General features: G+C 42.0%; 1 pseudogene; it reads left to right on the plus strand.

The window, feature by feature from the left end:
* The first annotated feature begins 2,373 nt into the window (after nucleotides 1–2,373).
* LOC136550737 (zinc finger protein 10-like) lies at nucleotides 2,374–3,537 on the plus strand (annotated as a pseudogene).
* Nucleotides 3,538–6,000: the final 2,463 nt, after the last annotated feature.

Raw genomic sequence — 6,000 nt, forward strand, 5'->3', positions numbered from 1 at the left:
CATCCATCCCTGCTAATTCAGGGACACACAATGAGTATGATCGTACCAGTGCTAGTATTGAAAAGGCAGGAGGGAGCCATATATATATATATATATATGCAGACTGCAGGGGCATATACGTTCGTACTATTTATATCGATATTTCTGTGTGTGATAATGGGAAAGGGAGACAAAGGTCACAAGACAAAGGCATCCACACAAGCATCAGCTTTATTATGACTTGAGAGACTATACTATCTCACACATTGACCCATGGGATGATCGATGCAGACACAGAGAGGATAGTTAGTTGAATCAGTGACGTGTGCATATATATGCTAGCTGGTCCACCATCCATGGGTCGATCAAACAAGTGAAAAGACAAATTAAAGGCCAAAAAGTGGTGGTTGAGGAGTGCAAGCTATCACACATGTATAGTGAGTGAGTGGTACTATATATATTTATGTGTCCATCGATCTCCATCATTCCTTTTTTTTCTTCTTATTTCTCGTTCCTCCTTTCTTTCCCCTGATGGGCTTGTTTGTTAGATGTCGATCAGCATGAAATAAAATCATTAGCACAAATAATGCACATTTCACGCTAGGTAATAAAATTTAAAAGTAACCCAATAGTCATCTTTGACTCATAGTCGTTATGCTGCACATATGTGTCCATCTAGCTAGTTCTTACTGATATTCACTCGTCAAATTCCAAGATTTGGGGCATGTTTGGTTGCCGCCCTGGCCTGGGCTTGCCTACCAGGCAAGCGATCGCAGCCCCAGGCGATCGAAATCCAACGCCTGCTGGGGTCGCTGCCTGGCGTCGGAGCTGCCTAGGAGGCAGCAACCAAACATGCCCTTGATCCATAGACACAGTCAAATTGCTCAAGTTTGACAGTCCACTTTAATGTTACTGACTTGGTCATGATCTATGGGTGTATGATAAAGAATCACTGCTCATTCGGGAAAAAAAGACAAGCATATACATGGTAATAACCGAAAAAAATTCAAATTGTCCTAGAAGTCCCTCATGCATGTAGTTGTGAGTGTGATTTCTACCTAGAATACATAATATATGATTGTAAATGTCTAATAATGTTCTTGGACTCTTAATTTAGAGATAATAGAGGCCCGGGTAGTCTTGCCGATTATTTCCAAGGATGCATGTAAAAGCATCATGTACATTATTTTTGTGAGTAAAATATTTTACCATGATGTCTAATAACTTTAAACTTTACTGTACATATATATACTCAGTGTATATATACATAATATATAATTCTTATTGTGAAGTTCATTGGGGGGTGGGGGAGGGGTAATATAGAATGAGTGATTGGATCACATGCCCACTAAAATAAACTAACCCTACTACTCTTGCAACTAGGCAAATTGAGCAAAACTCCAATTTAAAGGACTGTCATGTACGTCACACAAAATTCATATAAGTTCATACGGAGTACTCATTAGCTATCTTGGTAGCAGCTTCAAGCTAAGTGCTGTGCGCTTGACTAAATCCAATTTAAATATATCTAAATCAATTGGTTTATTCAAGAAAATAAGTGCATAGCTAGATCTCGAAACTTGAATCGGTGAATCTAATATTTACACGCTATACTCCTGCTGGCTCCTGCATGTCGGCACCAACTAATAAGAGCAACAGTCTCCTAAAATACATAGTATGATATATGTTTGTATGTATTTGTTTTCTTTCTTATTTTTTACTACTATGGTAAAAATAAAAAATAGTGATAGGAGCCAAATTTTCACCATATTTGTGCCCTCATGTCATAAAGCTTGCACCCACAAGACAAGCACACCCTCCTTCAGATTTGCTCTAGCTCTGCCCTGTATGTAGTAGCCATTTGTATTAGTAGTAGTGAACAAAATGCATAGCTCGCCAGCTAATATAGCTTGTGTGTGGTCACTACTGTGCACCAAAGCAAGAGACAGTGCCTCTCCTAACTCCTGAATTGAAATCAGCAACAAAACAAACTTGGCACACCCACCAACACCTAATAATTAGCAAGCAAACGTACAAATAAGCCTCAATTGAGAAGACTTGGTTCTCACTTCTAAACTAGCTAGCAGCTACATACGGTGCCATTAGCTTCATTCCTCCTCTGTTATATGTATGTTTGTATTAGCAGCGACTACATGCATGTAAACTAAGCTAGATATCCACTCATGGTACATATATAATCGTTGCAAATATATGCAACGCAAGTTAAGTATTTGTATATGCTGTCACATCATCCATAACATATGGTATCAATTGGACCGTACCATTGACACTAGCTAGCAAGATAGCTAGGGAAACAACAAAAACCCAGCAGTCTAGCTAGCTCCGTTCACCATCCAATCCACTCCAACTACAAGTTGGCATGCGCCACTGATGACTACTACAAGTCGATCGCAGCAGCCGCAGCAGTAGTCGTCGTACTAGAAGCATCAGGCATAGGCATATAGCATCCCCAGCCCATGAACTCCACCAACGCCGCGGTAGACCAAATGGCCAAGTACTACTGGGGTATGCTGGGCGCCGCAAGGACGACGACGACCGGCGCTGGTGCGGCGACTAGTAGCCTCATCAGGTCCAGCTGGCCGCCGCCAGCAGCGCATGGCCGCAGCGGCGGTGAGCCGTCGTGGGAGGAGCTGGCCTTCGCCCGGGACGCGGCGGGGCAACTCGGCGGCTGCGTGTGGCCGCCGCGCTCCTACACGTGCACCTTCTGCCGCCGAGAGTTCCGGTCCGCGCAGGCGCTCGGCGGCCATATGAACGTGCACCGCCGCGACCGGGCTCGCCTTCGGCAGTGCGCCTCCCCGTCGTCCCCACCGGATCATGACCAGGAGCCGACCATCACCGCGCCTCCTCCAGCGCCGGAATTGGCGGATCACCACCAGGCTTCTGCAACTGCAGGGATCTCCCTTGTTCAGGACAACCAAGGGGGCAGTATTAATCTCTGGCCGCCCTGCTTGTGATCATCATCAAAATTATTACAATAACAACAGGGAGGAGGAGGCTGTGATTAGTACCACCACCACCACCACCACTTCTCCTCGGTACATATCAACGACCATCATCAAGGAGAGCAAGACCAAGGTAGTCATCTCCATACCTGCATCAACAGCGGGGAGCAAAGAAGCCGCTATAGCAATCATCGGTGAGGAGGAGGAAGAAGAGGATGAGGAGATCATGGTGGCGGGGAGGAGAAAGCGAAGGCGAGTAGTCCCACAGCCAACAGAGCCGGCGTTTACATCGCCGTTCTACGACCTGCGGCTTCCGGCATCATCACCCAAAGGAGGAGTTGAGCATGATGCAAAGGTACCCAAAGTAACCAGTACAAGCCCTAGCCTCAGTCCACTGCATCATCTTGCAGGCTGGCAAGAAGAAGTGGATCTGGAGCTCAGGCTTGGCACTAGCTAGCTAGTCCTCCTAAATTAAGTTGCGTGAATGATCCATCTATCTCTTCTCGCCATAAGATCGAGTGTGTGCGTGCACAACTGAATCATCTGCTTGCTGCTTCATATACTTCTCGTGATCCTTGTTCTTGATTAATTTCATTTGTCTGTGTTCTGTGGGCCTCTTTAATTTGGTCATCTTCTGCATGATGATATTGTTATTCCTGATTTTGTATATCCAGACCGATCGATCGATACTCCTTCAGCCAAAGGCCTTATTATTAGCTCTCTAAATATGTATATGCTGATTGTATACTAGAGTTCTACATATATACATCGGGATTTCAAGTGGTGCACAATTTGTTGTTAATTAGAAAAGATTTTGCATATTAATTTTCAAACTAATATGTGTACTATAATAACCAACAATCACTAAACTAAAACATTGACACTATATGTAGTTCCTTTCATGTTATTTCCTGACTACATGCATGTATAGCTCAATTGATATGATCATGAATATGGTGAACCATTTTATGTGTGTTATATGTTATGTTCGCCATTGATGCCGATTGTACAGGATGTGCTGATATTAGTTCATTGACGATCACTGGCCTTTTATGCCTTTTCTTCGTTCGTAACCTATATACTCAAGCTTTTGTCAAGATTTGTAGTCATGCGTCATTCAAGTACTATACTTTGTTCTGTTATAGAAGGAATAAATACAATGCTCTAAGATAGATCGAGGTTCCCTCAAAAAAACAAAGATAGATCGAGAAGCTTCCTTGGGAACCCATACAAAAGATTAATTAGAAGTGGAACTGTATAACAAGTATCAGTAAAATGATGGATTTTGTTACATGAATGCTCAATATATATAGATTATCCTATATATTTCTTCACAGCATCATTTTCCAAAATATTTGTTTCAATCTGACAGTAAATGTAAAACTAGCTTGTAGGTTTTTCCCAGAAGCTGGCTTATAGCTATTTCTTGTATAATAAAGATATATGGTTGATTGAATATATAACGAGATTCATGCATATATATACACTGCCAAACAATGATTAAACCTTGTCCATATATCACTACCTTAGCTAGAACCAAAGTGCTGGGTACATGCTTACCTCTGAATTGACTGTATTTTTTGGCATCGGTCTTCTGGTCCTTGATTCCCCCCCTTCAACTATAAGGTGTTGTTTCTTCCTCTAGCTCAGATCGATCACAAGAAAACAGTAGACAGGGCCAAGTGGTCATCTGGTCTTGTCTTTTGCACGACATCTCTATGGAGCAAGCTAAGGGCACTGCAAGAAATATAATCTTTAATCTCTCCTTTATTATATCATGACATACTACCAGTATTAGAAATGAAGGTGGCTGCATATAAAATTTACAGTTGCTGTAAATGATGCTATTAGCTAGCACACTCATGCTTATTAATTAATTAATTATTAATATACACGCATAATACTTTGTGGTATTTTTCTCTTTTATTTCATTCAGATTACCAGTTATCGTCCATATATGATGAGTATACTTTTCCCTGCTGGATTTTAATTTGGATGCATGCATTGCCTCCCCCTTGCTTGATCATACATATGTATATATATATGCATATGGATGATGCATTGTACAGCGAAAAGTTTGCACCGATCAGATGAGGAGCGGTAGACAGAGGGAACAATCGATCATGTCTTGGCTTGGTCTGTGTTGTGATCAGCTGGAGAGAGAGAGAGAGAGAGAGAGAGAGAGAGAGAGAGAGAGGAATCATATCGATCCGTGCAACTGCAAATTAAGATGGACGCATGCAGTAGAGCTGCAGTGGGCGCACCTCGTTTGTAGTTATTATTCCATGCATGGCAGTACACGTATAGTACATACGTATTCTTTGCTGTGTGTGCTGGAATGTGTCAGTGGCATATATTGTGAGTGGGTGAGAGATTAAGGTCCCTTGTGACAAAGCATCTCTGTCTCTGCACCAAGTGCATATATATAAATATATATGTGTGTGCTCCAGGTCCACCAGGACATCTGTCTGCTCTGAACCTTACCGTACATACACATGCATATATACTCTTAGCTTGGATCCATCTCCCATCTCTGTGCACATCACTTAGGTCTAGGCGTCTAGCTCCTCGCTAGCTCCACTACTGCATATAATAATTTACTTATTACTACTCTTGCATTATTGTAGGGTTGTACAGCCAGCTAGCTACTGTAATATATATGTGTGCTTCAGAAATATTAGAATATCATTTACGTGAAAGTATATTTTCATTTTACCTTACCTTACTGGAACACACACACATATATATAATAATGTGGTTCCTCAGCAGGTCACAAATTCAGATATGTGTGCGTGCATGGCCTGGGTGGATTTTGTTGGACAAATCACAAATATATGTATACCTTATTGAAGGGGGATTGATTCAGATATTCAGTAGGTTGCCAACGTTATGATCTTTTAATTTGGTGTCGTCGATCTGTTAACAAGGCTGGGTTCCATGAACAAGCACATGCACATATTTGTACAGCCGGCCGGCTGTGGCCCCGCACCAAGAATATTAAAATCGTTGAGCCCTTAGTCACTATGCTTTGTACATATAGAGTATATATATGTGTCAT

Source organism: Miscanthus floridulus, chromosome 4, assembly GCF_019320115.1.
Source record: "Miscanthus floridulus cultivar M001 chromosome 4, ASM1932011v1, whole genome shotgun sequence".
NCBI classification, from domain to species: Eukaryota; Viridiplantae; Streptophyta; class Magnoliopsida; order Poales; family Poaceae; genus Miscanthus; species Miscanthus floridulus.